This window comes from Bombus flavifrons, chromosome 6 (assembly GCF_040668555.2).
Source record: "Bombus flavifrons isolate JBK064 chromosome 6, iyBomFlav1_principal, whole genome shotgun sequence".
In the NCBI taxonomy this organism is placed as follows: Eukaryota; Metazoa; Arthropoda; class Insecta; order Hymenoptera; family Apidae; genus Bombus; species Bombus flavifrons.
This window is the reverse complement of record NC_138447.1, coordinates 7930684-7947827: the sequence shown is the minus strand read 5'-3', so window position 1 is coordinate 7947827 and position 17144 is coordinate 7930684. Positions and strand designations below refer to the sequence as shown.

General features: G+C 41.5%; 1 protein-coding gene across 3 annotated transcripts in view; it reads right to left on the bottom strand.

Annotated features, from left to right (window-relative positions):
* Positions 1-9834: 9834 nt before the first annotated feature.
* Positions 9835-17144, bottom strand: part of LOC138180753 (band 7 protein AGAP004871) — a 44697-nt gene continuing 37387 nt past the window's right edge. For all 3 annotated transcript variants that reach the window (XM_069114888.1, XM_069114886.1, XM_069114889.1), the window contains one exon: positions 9835-12277. The gene's annotated coding sequence lies outside the window, so the exon portion shown is untranslated. The remainder of the gene's footprint in view (positions 12278-17144) is intronic.

Below are 17144 nucleotides of genomic sequence, written 5' to 3'. Positions count from 1 at the left end.
GAAGGGAGAAAGAAAAGGCTGTCTAAACGAGAACGAACGCCTGCGGGAGAGAAGTTAGTTCGCAGATGCGAACTCGCGAGTGGAATCGGCGCGCGGTGTTTGAGAATAGCTGCCTGTGCAAATATCGTAATTTTGATCATTTTCCATCGCTTAATTCTTGGTTTTTTTTTAAAGTTTCGACATTATCGAGGATCTTTAACTAGAATATTATTTACCTATGAGAATTATTAAATTGTGTAATAATTCGTTCGCGTAAAATCTATTATCAGCAACGATCAATCAAAGAGTTTCATCGTATATAATAATTATAACGTTGTTTGACAATGGTCGACGCGTGTATCGAGCCTGACGAATCGTGTAATACGAATATGATCGATAATATCAGTTTCAAGAAAGTTACGAACGTTGGAAGTTTTATGGAAAGTTCGGCCATTCTGCTCTGCAGCAAACCGCGGCTGATTCTACATGAAAAATCAAATACGATAACTACGATGGTTGAACGCCAAGCGATATTAGTCTGCATTGCATTGCATTAGTCTGCAGATGACATTCTCGTAGTCAGACGATCATTTCAAAACACTGCATGGTGCTCTGGTTCTCTCCTAGCTTTTCCGTTTCAGCGAGTCGCGAAAATATCGCCGAGTCTGGGAAAAATGAAATATCGAACGGCGAATTCTAAAGGACTGATTAGTCTCTGACGTCGCCGATACTTGGCCACGCGTTACGTGTTCTAAAAGTTTGAATTCGTTTCAAGATCAAAGGACTGCCGTTGAAGGCGAACGAACGATACCAACAGATATGACAGAGAGGCGGTTTTTTTACCTGAAACCTCTACCGTTCGAAACTTACATCGTTGCCTCTTTCAGGGCTAATTGCTTGTAATTCGAAAGCGAGTTCCGTTAATTGGCGTCGAAGATGGCTTCGTGAGATTTGCTTGACGTCCCTCGGCAGAACCGCGTCAGAATGGCAATTTCCTGGAAGCGACACGTAGAAGTTTAACGATTATTACCTCTTGCGTTCGCTCTCTCTTGTCCTAAAGGATCGAACTGTCTCTCGACACCGTTCGTCCGTGTTACCTACGTAGCCGATTTAACAGATATCGCTACCGCGACGCGAAAGGCTATCACCTACCTCCGCGTCCTGCGAGTCGACGTTTTTTCATTGAAGGAACGCGCGTTCACCACTTTTAGTGGCGTCGTTAGTCGAACGATTATTACGGTGATTCCTGGGAAGAAGCTGCAGTGGTTTTGCTTTGTGAGTTAGTCAAGACACGCAAAAGTAATGAGAAAAACAACGAGGAGATGTCTTCTGGCGTGGCTGTTTACGGATTGGTGAGTGGAGGGAAAAAGAAAAAAAAAAGAAGAAGGCGAAAAAAGGGACAAGGTTCTGGAATGTCGCGACGAGCTGTCTGCTGGTCGTCGTAGACGGTTATCTCGACGACTTTATCTGACAAAATTGTCGACGGAAGAGGAGAGGCGAGCTCTCTTACAGCCAGGAAAATTATATCGCGGAAGTGAAGTGCCGGGGGGGAGGGGCGCGAGCTTTCGTAAACTTGCCGGGCGCCGGAAACGCGAGGTAACGAGCTGAGATAGCTGCACTCTCGAGCAAGTTTTCGCGAAATTTTCCAGTCTACCCCCTGTTGTTCCTCGCTGTGTTGCGAGGCCAGGAAAGATAACGCCGCAGTATACCGGTTTCCATACGAACCAATTCGCCTCTTAATAATTTCCAACGGTTCGGCGCCGGTCATTTGAATCGTTCGAACCAGTCCATCCGCGAGCTACCAATTTTCTACTGCGAGACTTCGTCTTGTTACCATTCTACATGCATTTCCGACGCTGTCGAATTTCCAGCGCATCTGTTTGATGCGAGTTCGAAACGTCAGTCGTGGGTGGAGCTTACAGACGCAATTCCGCACTCGTTCCGTTCGCTTCCATCCCGCACGAAATCTTCAAAAGAACTAAATAATCTCTGGAACGCTCAGCTTGCAAAATACAAACGATTTTCTTTCATTTCGCAACTGTCCATTAAATCGCGATAAATAAAATAACCGGTTAATGGATTGTTCTTAATTGGAAACTTTTATTATCGTCGAATTAAAAGTTGATAAAGACGAATCGAGGTTCTTGGTTAAATAAGTTTGATAAGCACTCGTGAACGTAATTGTAATATAATTGAACCCTCGCCTAACGGTTACTGAATTACTGTTGTCACGAGCAAGATGTTTTATCTTTTAGCGTGAGAGCGAAGCGCTGAACGAACGTAAGTAACAACCGTTGAATTTTGCGGTGGTTCTGTCGCTCCTAACCGTCTAATATTGCCGCTCTATGCGAAAATAAGAATAAGAGAAAATGTTTGAAACAAATGTACGAGACCCTGCGAATGGCACGATTATATTTCCAAATAGTTATAGGTTTTTAAATCAAAAATTATTACGTCCAAGCAATTAACTCGAAAAGATATTCGAACGAGGAATTCGCTCGTCTTTCTTAGTTAACGAATTAATTAATACGCGTCGTTAATTAAACCATTAACACGGCTATTAGTGGAAAGACGAGATCGAAACATATCGTGACAGATTTCAGCTAAACTGCTTGTTGGATACGCTGCAAATATCGAGGATTTTATAATCTGTATATCTGATTTCTCGTCTCGTTTCTCAAAACTTCATGGTTCCGGAGAAATTCGATAGACTAATAGCATCGTTTGACAAGGTTCGACAGAGACTGCTTTCTGCCAACGGACGTGATTATTTTGACGATTAAAATCGAGCAATGAAGCGCGCGGACGGTCCTCGCAATTTGTATAATTAGCAGCTTTGTTCGCTCGGTCCGCTTTGTGTTTGCATTCCCTTTCATCCGCGAACAAAATAGCCAAGATTTTCGATGATAAATTAATGCCGGGCATTGGATATGTACGCGCGTTTGAACAAGAATAATCTTTTATAATTTCATATGCGGGTCACATGATCCTTCTCTTTCTACAATTCAAATTGAAAACTGCGCTCGCTGTTCCAGACTTTTCGCGTTTCACGTTCGGACACGGATCGTCTCGATGAGCCTCTTTCGACGCGAAACTGCGAGCAGAATCTTTAATTCGAAGTTGACCGACTTCGAAATCGAAACGGAGCATCCGGAAGCAAGAGAAAGAAGAGGGAGAGATTTTCATGCGATGTTTCAGCTTTTCCAAGCGTTCATGGTACGGGAAAACAGGAGCGGCAGCCGTCCCAATAGCCGAGCTTTGTCGATTCTTTTGCATTTTGGATCGAATGGATCAAACGTATCTTAACGAGTGTATGCATAATTCCACGGGACAATTCGCGCAACTGTTTTGTTACGCGATATTACGGTGTTTCCAGCGGAGTTTAATATTCTTCGTGCAAAGGTATCTACAGCGAAGAGTCTGTGTATCTTTGCGAGAAAAACCATAGGTATAATGAATATGTAACTGTGACTAAAGACTGGATAAAGTGGAATAATTGGCCTTTGTTTTACTATCGAGTGGATTTTCAATTTTAATTTAGCAGTTGTATCTCTGATCCATTGCGATTCTCCGCGTATTTTTGTTGTAATACCTTCTTTGTGTTATTCTATATGCATCGCTTCCTTTGAAATAACGAGTGTTTTATAAAATAATGAACATCTTGTAATTAAATTATTATCATATTTTCACGTATAAATATCTGATCATATCGACAATTCAAACGCAGAGGTAGACGATAGATATTTACGAACCACAGGCAATGTGAAATATAGATGCGATATACAATCGTACGTTATTGCAAACAATTGTTATATATTATTTTTGAATGGTTTTTATACACATTTCTATCGCACTTTTCGGAGATGTGAAATATTGCACTTTTCGCAGATTTGAAATATTCCTCTTTCCGTTGTATATCTCATAGAAAGCACCGCAAAAGTTCACAGCACCAGATATCTTCTCTGTATTTCTCTGTAATATATTTTAATACAATCGATATTAACGTAATAATCAATTCTGTTATTTTCTGTGTTTCGTTTCTCAATTTTTTTTATTTTTTTTTTGGCAATTGCAGGATTTGGACATTTTTCATGAGTATTTCATGAAACAAAAATGTGTCCTATGTATAAAAGGTCGTGTCGATATGCTTTCTTCATTAAAAAATGTACATTTATCAGAAAATTTATTTTACAAAATACATTTTCTTTCGTAATAATATCAATATATAATTCAGCACCTATTTCTTTAAAATTGGATCGCTTGGTTTAACGAAATTCATAATACGAGGTACGTGCCAATTTATAAAAATGGCGCAGTCAAGCGCAAGAAGAAGTCTTACTATTCCAATAGCCAGAGTTTTTCCGTTGTATTGGAAATTTTTTAAGTAATTTTTTAGTACTATGTGCCGTTCTATTTTCAACTTTCTTTCCCTTTGCATTTTATTTTCAATCGTTCCAATATATTTCTATAAGTATCAAGAATATTTCATTTAATATTCCATTTATCGATAATTACGAACAATTGGTACTACGAAGAGAGTATCTAAACATTTGTTCCTATATACATGATACAATGTAGAAACATGTCCAGAAAATATGATTAAACCATTAGAAAATTATTATGGTAAATGGCCTAACTGCAGGTCTTTTGCATAGTACTGTACTTTATATTGCATTTTATTGCATTTTGCTCAGCACCTCATCTCATGGGAAAGTTAGCAATTTATAGAATACGTTACAAGCGCAATTGTTTCGCAACTACTTAAATATTAAATAACGTTACGTTTATCAACAAAAAAGCTGTTTATTTGCCAATTATTAGTGGTACGGTAATTACATTATATATTTATACATATACATATATTTGAAAAAGAAAGAATTGAATCTGCCGAAATGCGCCACAGTAGTCCACGTCGAAGCTGTTTCAGCATTTTTCTTTTCTATCGAAACATCAAGTACCGGACGATGTAACATTTACTAACGTCGGTTTTACTCCATGTTCTGGAAACTATGGCTATAAAAAGGTACGTTTTTTAACCAGTACATTTTACCAGGCACGTGTATCTGCCAATCTTTTTCCATGCTTAATACTGTTGAAATGGTGCGCGCAGCCGGATACTTTGCGGTCTCTATTTTATGCCGGATCTCCGTGGTATAAAACAACAATGCCTCCATACGATGTACGGTACTTTCTATAAACAGTTTTTTACTGTTACGTCATAAAGATGGAAGCTGGCATCGGCCTGCAGTTTACCGAATTGATAAATAAACATGTTCCATCGGCCGGACGAAATTCACCGCGCAACCCGTTCCATGTTTGATTTCGCTGAAACGTAATTTTGTCACGCGCGTTAATCTCCGGCAACGCTTCATTATAGCGCCTCGTGAAAACCATCCTGCATAACCTTGTTTCCCAGCGAGCAAAAAATTTCCACGTGGAACTCAACTCGAGAACCACTGTTTGCCCTGCAAATATCTCTTTCGGTCTGTCGTGTTTGCCATGTTCCACTCGGAATAAACTTTGCTCTCCAGATATCGCTGTGGCAACTCATAACGCGAAAGATCAGTGGTCATATCTCGTTGCGTTTATCCGACTGAAAGGATCGGACTATTGTTGACGTTGCCACGCAGGGAACCTTAATACCCTTCGTCGAGCTCGACGTTACGTTTCTTAAACTTCCGATAGATCGGAAATGTATCTCCGCGCTGGATGTTCTGGCTTGCCCCGGGCGCTACTCCGACGAAACATTCGAAGCAGGAGAAATAAAAAAATAAGCAGTACCCGACTGTCGGAAGTTGAAGGATGCACATACGTAGCACGATTGTCTATTTTCCACTGGATATATATTGCTATATACACTATCGTCCATAAGTATTGGGATACTTGGAATCTTTCGAACTAATATCAGTTCGTTCCACTTATATTTTTATTTTATTTATAAGTCTCTTATTTTGCACTTTGAATTTGCATAAGATAAGATCAGACAGCAACTACTTTCTGAAATTTGCAATTAACCGGCAAAAATTCACAGTTAACAAGTAAAACGAAACGAATAGTAGTTCTTAATGAAGTTGGTACGTTTCGTCGGAGAAACTTCAATTGTCGTAATTCATTTGGAAACCCGTTAAAAAGTTGTTTCTCCGTTGGAGCTATAAATTATTTGCTCGTGACGTAAACGACACCCACTCGCTCATGATTCTCTGATCATTCTTAAAAGCTGAGAAGGATATCGCGTCGGTATAATAAACGTTTTAAATTGACCGAATTATTGATTACGGATAAAGCATTAGAGCTGAATTTTGATTACTGTTAGTAGGAAATAAAGGAAAGTTGTATGATTTATCCTTAAACAGATCGCAAACTGAAATATCTGTCGCAGATACTGAATCTCATGATCTCGTTCGCGTTTAGTTGCCGACCGTAAGCAACCACACATGAGAGTCAGTGGTTGAATCATTGGTCAAAAATGATCGCACGTGCCAAAGAAAAAAGAATTTTTGCAATATTTGTAATAATTTGCAATAATTACAGGCTTTACGAAATTCTTTTGCAAAATTTTTCATTTTTACTTACTTCTAAGCATATATCGTTGTTTAGCGATTAGATTTAGTTTTTATTGTAAGTTTATGCTAAAATATTATTTCAATTCATTTATTAATTTAATTACTCATTCCATTTAATAATGACAATAATGGTTAAATAAAATTAGCGACGAACTAAATTAAATTATATCATCGGCGTAAAAATGAAATGGATAACGAATTAAAAAATTTCCTTATTATTATGTGCTTTGAAATTGTTACACTTCATTGATCGAAACAGAGTCCCGGGATACAATGTTTCAAATTTGCGCGCGACTCTGGACGAATAAGAAGCCGTTTCGCTCCAACCAATCAGGAATCAGCTAAGCGAAGTTTAGGCGCGCGAAGCATCATTGTGTCGTTAAAAAATGTGGTATCGAGATATATCGTCCTTTGAAGTGATTTATTTCAACTAAGCAGCGCTTTTGTTACTATTTTATTGTCTCCTATCGACTATTAGCAGGTTCGCTTAACTAATGTATTCTTATTTAGTATTTTGTTACGTATTCTTATAGCGAGATTCTATAGTTTTTCAAACTTTCGAACTTTCTTTGTTCGTTCGTCGTTGATCGTTTACTTATGTAAGTGTTAGTGATTTCAATAGGTTGTGTTATAAACTTTTGAGGCAGAATTTGATTTTGGTTATTACTTTATTTTGCCACAATTGGTCCAGTTTTATACATTAATTCTAAATCTTTGATTATCTTCTGTGCAGGTCGTTGATCGAGTAAGAAGATAATGGAGGTGACAACTAATTAATTTCTCCATGGAATTCGATGATTCCTTCTTGACGACTGCCTTGGTGATGACTTTTACTGAACTACTGCAGCATCGATGGCAACGGCTCCGCATCTAACCGTGAGTCGCATTCCTTTATATTCTTATGATCGTGCAATTCTTTAGTTTTTATTCCGTTTAAAGTTGAATTGGAAAGATATTAACTTTTAATGAATATTGTAGTGTCGCGGTTTCACTCATCGCGAATAATTGCAGTAGCGTTTCTTTAACATAAAAGTAATAATTTTTATTGAACTCATTTTAAAAAGTGGTATTGTTATATTTTTCTATCGCGTTTGTTTCAATTACTCTATAATTAATAGTAATGTTGCGTTTATAAAATGCTCAACTTCTTCCACCGAGATCGGAAAAATATATTCCTGAATTACCCGATACAGCTAAAAGCTAATACAGCTAAAAAGAGCTGTACAGAGGTAATTCAATCTCTAATATAGCAGCGATGGATCTTTCGTTATTATCGTTGCGATATTTAAATACGGGTGTACAGAATAATATTTATCAGCGTTGGGTAATTAAAATATCCCAGTTTCACATTCGGGTGTTTTCTATTTATCGATTTTATCGTTTGCGACGATCGAGTTGCGTATATGTAATTATAATTGTGATATGTAAATATACTTTCCACGTCATGTTCGTTGTAATTGCGTACGGATAGAAGTCAGGAGTGAGTAAGATTGTACGAGTGCATTTTAAGAGCACAAATAGTTTTTTAATGTCGAGTAGGCGAAATGTAACTACGTACGGAGATAAAACAAAAATAAGAAAGATCGTTAGATTGACAGTAGCAAATCACAGAGGGCGTAAGAAACGATTTTTACTACGTCGGTATTTCATAACGAACAGGCTTGTTGCTATCGAATTTTGTCGTTCGTTTGAAGTCCTGAATACTTTCTTCACTCTCTGAGAGATGACAGTACAGTTCCTAAGTATACAACGACCTCTATGTACGGATAACGAATATCAATAGAATCGATAGTCTAAAAATGTATCGGAACGCGTTCTATTGAAATTGAGGATGAGTAATTAGTACGGTTCGTTGAGCAAATAATTACAAAATTAGCCGTAACAATCGGATGGGGCTCGTAATTGGCAGCCAGCCGGAACAAAGAATATGCAATTAGTTCGTACGCGATTTATAAGCGAACGTTGACTACAAAGTCGGCAGAGTTGAAAATAATTTGCATTAACTGAAGTTAACGAGAGTTCGGGTTTGGTAATTAACCTATCGTAGGCCGCGCCTGCTTGCATGATAATTTTCAAAATCGATACGCAACATTCCTGCAGGCCACTGTCATATTCACCGTTTGCACGCTCTCTCTCTCTCTTCCCCATCCCTCCCTCCCTGTAAACCATAATCAGGCGGTGGCTGTTTCATTGACCACGTGGGACGAGTTCGTGGCATCGAATATCTCAAAATATCGATAATCAGACTTATCGAAACGCCGCGTCAATTTTATCGATCGGATAGACTACGCGAGTCGACGTCCAGCTTCTCGATCTTTCTCTTCGTCTCTCGATCTATCGCTTTAAACCGAAGAAAAGATACGACGAGGCCATTTTTGTCGATTCTTTTGACTCGGATACAAAAAATTTCGAAAGGGAAGGACCGGTAGGAAAGGAAGGAAACTGTAGTCTCTTTAAGTCTCGAGATACCGAGATTCGACAGTAATGGCAATGCGTGATCTTTCAAATTCAAATGAATAATATTAAACTAATTTTTGCTCGCCGGTGGTCCGGCTCTCTAGACGTCTCCCTGGTCCTTTGTCGAGCGTATTAATCGGTGAAATTGAATTAAACGGCCCGACAAAGGACGATTTATTTATTGATGCACGCCAATATCGATCAAAGCGCATCGTAGAATTCTGATAGAACGTTCCAGTTGAAATTAATTTTAGGTAATATCGTTTGATTGTCCCGGACTGTTTTCTACCTGACAATCGATCGTTAATCGAGTTTATTTACAGCAACGTCCTTTTGTAAATTGATTTTAGCCTGGCAATTCTTGGAAATGTTCAATTCCCTCGGAATGCAATCTATTTCGTTCGTTCACGACATCTTTCCCTTTGCTTCCAGCTTTATTTGTACGTACTGACCAATATCGAGACAGCATAATTCGCGTGCATTTCCGTTTGTATTCGCGAGAATACCCTTTCTCCTACGATGTTATTCGAATCTGGGGCATCAGCGACAAAAGGAGAGAGCGACGGAGGAATTTAATTCAATAGAAGGAATAGGAAATCTACAAAAGAGCGGCTGTAAATGGCGAACATAAAGTCCTTCTTTATGGTCTTGCAGCTGTACAAGCAGGTACACCGGTGAACTTCCCTCTCCTCGTTTTCCTCCTTCATTAATATGCGGCGAAGAGTTCGATTAAACGTACAAACGTTTAAAAATCTGCTATCAAATGGCAGGTTTTTATCTTTCGTTGTATCGAACGTATTATAATCGGGCAAATACGATCGAAATTATTTCCATGTAACCATTTTATTCCCTCTGTTCTCAGAAATCCAATAATTTTTATTACACATAAATATCAAAGTTGTCATAAACAATGTTCGCAAAAGAAAAAAAAAAAACAGTTGAATATTGTACGCCATCATACACCGTGTTACGATATTTCGAAACTATACTCTGTGTTCTTTTTATCGACACAATGATATTTTCCGCCGTAGTGAACACGACGAAACGTACTTACTCGTCAGTTTTCTATTTCTCACAAGCTAACAGCGTTCGATTAATTTCATTTAATCAGAGCGTGCTGCAGCTTTTTCAATAACGGACACGAGAAAATCGGGGAGGGGGGCAGATATAGCTCGTAAAGAGGGAAAGCCAGTGAAAGCTGGCCAATAGCAGGGATAGCCGGTCGTGGGGCAAGTTTCGACGACGGATCAAGAAAATAGATAAGTTCGAGGTTCGCCGGGAACCGTGGAGGAAGGATTTGGAGTTGGTTCAAATCGTTGTAGCCGTTTCGCCTTCGTGTCCCGTTTAATTTCTGCCTCGTCACTGCTGAAACTTGCCGTTGGCAGTTATTGGCCAGAGAAAAAGGCTGCTCGGTAAAGGTTGACGGCCATTTTCATTCATCGGACGGTCCTCGCCGGAATAAATTATCGTGGTTCGGCTGCGGGGAAAAGGGTTTCCTTTTTCGCACGCGGATACAGTAAGGTGCGCCAAGCTATTTCGACCAGCCGTAATTCATATTTACGACCAATGGGAGTTACGCCAACTATAAGAGGCTGTATAATGAAAGCCGGTGGCGGTAACACCGTCCCATTCTGGTTTTTCCTTAACCCCTTAGTTTCATTTTTATGAAACACCGCTGCGTTTTTCGTCCCCTTCGCCCGGTTTCCGTTCTGCGTCACGCGATTTCCCTAATATCCACACCCTCGTTCAGACGTACCGCTCAGGACGATATTTCAAGAGCAGCAAAGCTCCCGGGGCTATGCGTTACCTATCACGCGTGCGATTTCCTTCCCCTTATTTATGGGCCGGGTTTCTGTTTCCAAACAACCGCAATTTGCCTCCGATGTGGCATCGTCCGGTCTTTCTCTCGCTTCCTTCCATCGTTGTATGCCATTGTTTCTATCGTTGCTTCTCTCCGTTTCTTTATCGATAGGGAATCAAGTCCGTTCGATTCTTGCGTTTCCGGACTCGCAGCTCGCTTGATTCTCCACCCCCTTGGAACGCGTTCGTGCCGAGAATTTCGATTCCGCGGGGAAAATACGTCCGTCGCGGAATCTCCGCTGGTCAGGTTCCTCGGTACCTTTAAGGGGACGACGGCTTCGTTTACGGCTTCCTTTTCTCGATGTTCGACGAAATTCTAGATCTTTGGTGTTTCTATCGGCGGTTGTTTAGACGGGCGAAACTATTTTTATGGGAGATTTATAGGTAACGCGTTCGAAAGCCCGAGGATTTTTCTACGTTCCGGATCGTTCCGCGCTTTTAATGGAACCAGCGGGAGCAGTAAACTTTCGGCGAAATAAAAATAAAAAAAGTTCTCTTTCTGCGGGCAAAGTGGGAGTAAACTAGCGTTCAGTTCCATTACATAAAACACGATTACGTCGCACTTTTCGCGTAGCTGCAAACCCTTTATGGTTCATTGAACCCTGCCGTTTCAACCGTAGGTCCCATTTAATCCTCTCCGCAAGCGGCATTAGCGGAGCTGGGATAATTTTATTCTGAAAAGTCTGGCTTTCTTGTAGTCCAGGGACCACCTACGATTTTAGTAAAAAGACGATATTTATCGCGTCGAGACTCGCGACGGAGAACCACCGCGTCGATTATCCGGTTGGCGAGCAATCGGACCAGAGCGTAACGAACGTTCCTAACACGGGAAAACTGCCAGTGTTTAGCGACCAACGGTTCGCTGCTAGCTTCTAATTGGCTCGATCGTTGTTGTTCCGCTCGAACGTCCCGGTAAACACACGCGCAACGCGCTTCGTTTTCTGTCGTTCGTTGTGTTCGCGGGCTGTGCACGGACCTCCGGTCACGTTTCCTCGCTCGTTCGATGCCATCCGTGAAGTTGGAGAACTAGAGAGGCTCGGAACTGGGAACATAAAACTCCAGACAACATAACTCACCCATTTCCAGACTATCCCTTCGAGAAATTATTTTATAGGTGGAGAATACGCCGGCTCTGGATAAAGAAGTATTTCTCGGCACGTGGACGGACCCGCGAGAGAAAGATCGTTCGGTCGTGCGAGCTCGTGTCTGCCAGTATGCGCGAAAAATCCCAGGGAAGCTGAGTCTTTGTCCGATGAAACATTAATCGTGCCTTTCCACGGATAAATTGCCAACGTCCGTTTATTTGTTCTCCGGTTTCGCTTAGGCAGCTCGAACGAACCGGCGTTTGTCGTTGATCGCCGCACCGCTGATACGCTTGTTTCCTTCCAGCCCTTCGTCAGCCTTGCAACCCTTCGCGTCTGTCAAATAAGCGAAAGAGTTTCGTTATCGACGATCTACGATATCGAGGATTTTCCTACCTACTTACAATTACAATCCGTTCGTCCGCGATGGAATCATTTTTGGAGCAGGTACTCCAGCAAATTGGTAACGATCGTGCACGGTGGATGGAGGCACGATTTGACTTTGGAATACAATTTCGTAGAAACTGGCAGTCGGGAAAAGTCGAGTTTACGAAACGCAGTGCGAGAGAATTCGTTCAAATAAAATCTTCTCTTCGCGGAAGAAAATATCTTCAACAGCGTTTATTAAATTTCCCGTAAGATATGTTTATACATATACCGCCTTGTTATACCGACTGTTTCTATAGAAATACTCATAGACCAACCTCGTTTGTACAACGTGGGATAAAAACGAATCGACGAATATACCTCGTTACGATATAATGGAAGAAAAAAACACTCGCAACGCGAAGAAATTATTTGAAGTAACGGCAAGTTCAATTACGCGAGATGTTTCTGTTACGCGTGTCTTTCGATATCTTGATATTAACGATATTAACAGTAAAAGAAATCGACGATACGAAACTGCGGTTATCGGCTGGTCATTGGTTCGGTTACGCTGTTCGCTGTGTCTCCTTACTTCCGACCTCGTCTACGCTCCTCTTTTTCCAAGCTCGAGAACAAGCACTGAACGGAATATTCCAAGTAATTTGGTCGTCGGATCTCGGAGCCTCGGACTATACCACGGCATAGACTACACATGTTCCGAGAACATCTGAACGAGCTTGTTCGAAGGATGATCGCGAACATCCGAATTGCCAAGATGTGGATCGCGTCGGTAACTTTGCGCTTTCGGCGCGAAAGTTTCGTAAGGGAGCCTCTTGTAGAACACAGCGACCAGAACCGATCGAAGACTACGCTTGTAAACGATTGGTGAGTTTCCACGTGTAGAGTTTCTATGGTCACGACGGGGAAAGTAGCGGTTAGATCGTAGCGAATAATCTGATTAACGATCGAATAGACGAGCTTGTTGCGTCCTAACCCGGTAACAGCCTCCTATTATTTAGCCAGTCACGTCTTCCTCGGGGATAAGCGAGGATGAACGTGATCATCCCTTAATTTCGTGCGACGGTATTATTCTCCGGTTGGACGGTATCTTAATTTTTGGAGGATACATACCAAAGCTTAGGAAGGATGGGATAATTATTCGCGGAAGTTTCCTATTCCTTTGTTTCCCTTTCAGCGGACTGTATAAAATTGAAGAGAAAACAAAACGGGCATTATAACGACGTTTAAACGCACAGTTCACCGTAGTAATGAAATTACTAGGTCTTGGCAAATGCTTCGTATACAACACGTTCGACTTTTATCAAAGTATTCTTTTGCATTGCAAGTATTAACAGGTTGTGTGGTTTAAATGACGAGAATACTCGATAATAATAGCAGTCCGTCTCGATCGAGTCGTACCGTCGAGTCGAATCTTAACCAGCCAGCTGTTGCCACCTCTTTGAAAAACATGCAGGTAAAACGCGTGGCGAAAAGTACACTCTGACGAGTATACTCGTCGGACACAGAGTATGCGTGGTTGTTACAACGTAGAATTAAGGGTTAACGAAACGACCGTTTTATTTTCTAATTTTATCACTGCAATTACTAAGATCGCAATTTAAACAGCAAACTGCAACTACCTTTTACACGCGACGAATATATTCGACGTAACGCGAAACATTGCCATTTCTTCAAGACGAGTATACTCATTGAAAACGGCTAACAGGTTAAAAATAGAAGGCTAGCAGACTAAGAGCAACGAGAGGCAAAAATGACGTCGCATTTCCACGTCTTCCGTAGAACGTGACGGTTAATCTCGTCGCGCAAAAATTAGTCCTGGTCTCAAAGGGACGTGGACGTTGAGACGGGGTGTGAAAGTTTGCCCCGAGTTCAAGCGAAATAAGCGCGGGTGAAGAACGGTGTGAAAAGTTAGTGCGACGAACGAGCCGGCATATTACGGCGAAAACTGGGGGTGGTAACTTGCGTGTGTTCCGAGTGCGTGGGATTTCGACGAGGGAGGAACAGGGGACAGACCGAGGTGCCGTGGAATTAAAAATTTTTTAATTGCAACCGTAAGCCGCCGTCGACGCCGGACGAGGTGCAAGTGGTTGCTAATTATCGCCCAAGAAATTACGGAGCATTAAAGAGACGAGTGGTGAATCCCGTCTCTGGGGTCGACGACAATGCTTCCAGCGCTGGCTGCCTTTATTGTTCGTCCGTTGAATCACCGGAGATTCCTCGTCTCCGAAAGTAACGCGAAAAACAAGCTGCTCCTCGTTCTCTTCGGTACCGAGAATCGAGTCAGCGATAGCCGCGATGAAAGTTATCGGATTCGTTGAACCCATACTCCAGTTGATTTACGTTGAAAGCGGCATTCCAGGCTCTACCCCTCCGCTTTCACGTTCAATGTCCACTTATTCTCTCAAAAGCCTGGGTTCAGCTTCGCGGAATTTCTCTTTAATGTATGATAATGTTGTCTTTTTGCATACCGACCTCGTTAATTTCTTCCTCTTTTGTCATCGGATAGCTATCTTCTCGTTCCTCTGTTCGTACTATCGCGTTCGAATCGTCGTTGTTAAAATGTCAACGTTTGTATCACTCGTTTTCCTTCTGTCCACAAATAGCGAGAAGTGGTTGCAGCGATTAATTCGCGGTGAAAAGCCGATTATTTTCTGTATTTTGGGACGCGATGATCGCAGCTTCTCGCGTCACTCCGCGCAAACGTTTCCCACGCTACGAATCTCTCTATGGATCTCTTCGTGTAAAATTCTTTCGGACTAATCGAATTACTCGAGTTGAAGCAACCCGAGTCAAGAGAAATTAAGACAAACGACTTTGTATTTTGTAACTTTGTTCGTATAATTATGAAGACTTGCAAAACACTACGCGCGAAAGAATTCGCTAACGAGAGACTTGTTAATTTGATTAATACGAACGAAGCTCGATGCTGCCACGATGCTCGAATTTTTATATTTCACCTTTCACGTTAGTTACCTAAGAGAATTCTTTAGCGAAGATGTTTAACGTAAAGTTTTAAAACACGAGCTTCAAACCGATATTTTTTTTAACTCCGAAAGAATATAATTAGGTCTATTAGGTTATGCAATGTAGGAAAATGTTGGGAAGAACGTGGCAGACTCGTTGGTCGAGTAAAGGAGTCCTCGTTATTAGCCGGAATATAACAAGCAAACTGTAGATTTAACGGGTAGTTTCGCGGATTTCCTAATTTCCTGGCAATGCTCTGGCGAATGCGGCAACGATAAACGAACGATATCCAAATTGGCAAATCGTGGGTTTCCTTATATATGTACACGCCGAAATGTTTGGTTTCCGGGATTGTAGCGATCGGCATCGAATCTCCACTGGGAAATTCCTGCGCTAAGCTCGCGTCGCCTGTTTCCACCGACACAGGTAGGACGTTTGCTTGTAAATGGATCTCGTATTTTACGAGAAAATTCGTTTCCGCTTTACATCGCGAACGTTCATGTATCGTGGCTATTTCCACGAGATGGGACGAGTCTACGTCTGAAAGAGTTACAGTGCCAACCCACTTTTCAATGGCAATGTTCGTCCACATTAATTAACCGTGAATCCCGAGCGTCGCGGCCATTACGGCTAACAGGAAATTTTCGCGAAAACACGCCAACGGAAATTCTTTAAAAATTTCATTAAACGAAGCAATCTCTTAATGAAATTAGCAAAGTGTTTCTCGGACAGCAACTTTTGAAGCGATTTCACTTGGTGTTACAGCTCGAGTATGCCACTTGTCGCGTTTATCGGATTTCTTCTCGTTGCAGAAGTATAGAGCGATTCGCGCGTTTCATTCGAACTCAAACGCTCAAGGACAAAATACAACGCGCTGGCCATCTCGGTCTGTTATAAGCGTAATTGCTGTGTATTTGGATGGTTATCTCTCTGGCTGGATTACCCGTGTCCGTGTGACATTTCTCTGTGGAGCGTACGAATTAATTTCACTGGCAAATATTTGAGTCGAAGGAATTAATATCTCGCGGACCGGTCTGTTTATTAAGTACGATCTTCAATATTAGTTTCTGCCAAATATGAAACGCGCACCGTAAAAGTAGCCTGATCTGGGTAATTACCGCGACGTAACCTATCGGTATGATTAATCATTGGTTTTCTCGTAACTACAAGCCGATACCTCTGTATAACTGATATCGCACCTTAACAACAGCTATTCTAATTGTTCAGTTCACGAGCCACATCTTTGTAAGCAGTCGTTTATCGAGTTCCTAGCCCACGCGATAATCCTCGCGTTCGCAATGAATTGCTTTTTTAACGTACTGCTTCCTGCAAGTTTCTATGCAACTACGGGCGCTCTTTAATCCTGGCCGGACTCGTGTGTCGTGGCACGGTTAACAAGCGTCATAATTCACGGAAGAATTTTCCGCGTAAATAATAGTCCGCGTTAAAGCTCCTCCGTTGTTTATAAAACATTCTATATACATTACGCGCGCGGGGATAATATTTTTTTTTACCCGTCTGTTAAAAAACGGGAAGGAAACATATCCTCGGTGGTCGTACGAGGTCGCTGTAATAAAATTGAAATTTATACTTTCTGTTCGTTTCTTGCTCGCGCACCGTTTAACGTTCCAGCCGGCGGTGGCGGTTGGTTTTGACATCGGCCAAACGAATTTAATTATTTTTATCGCGACCAGGCAATTTAAGTGGTCTGCCGGTCTTGTGCAGCTTGCTTCGTCCCGAATACCGGCAAAAGCCTATTTCATTTCCATCAGACGTACGCTCTTATTTCGCTCGTGGACGCCTCGCTGTTCCATGGCGCGTTTCGCGACGCGCCAAGCTGAAGTTACAAATG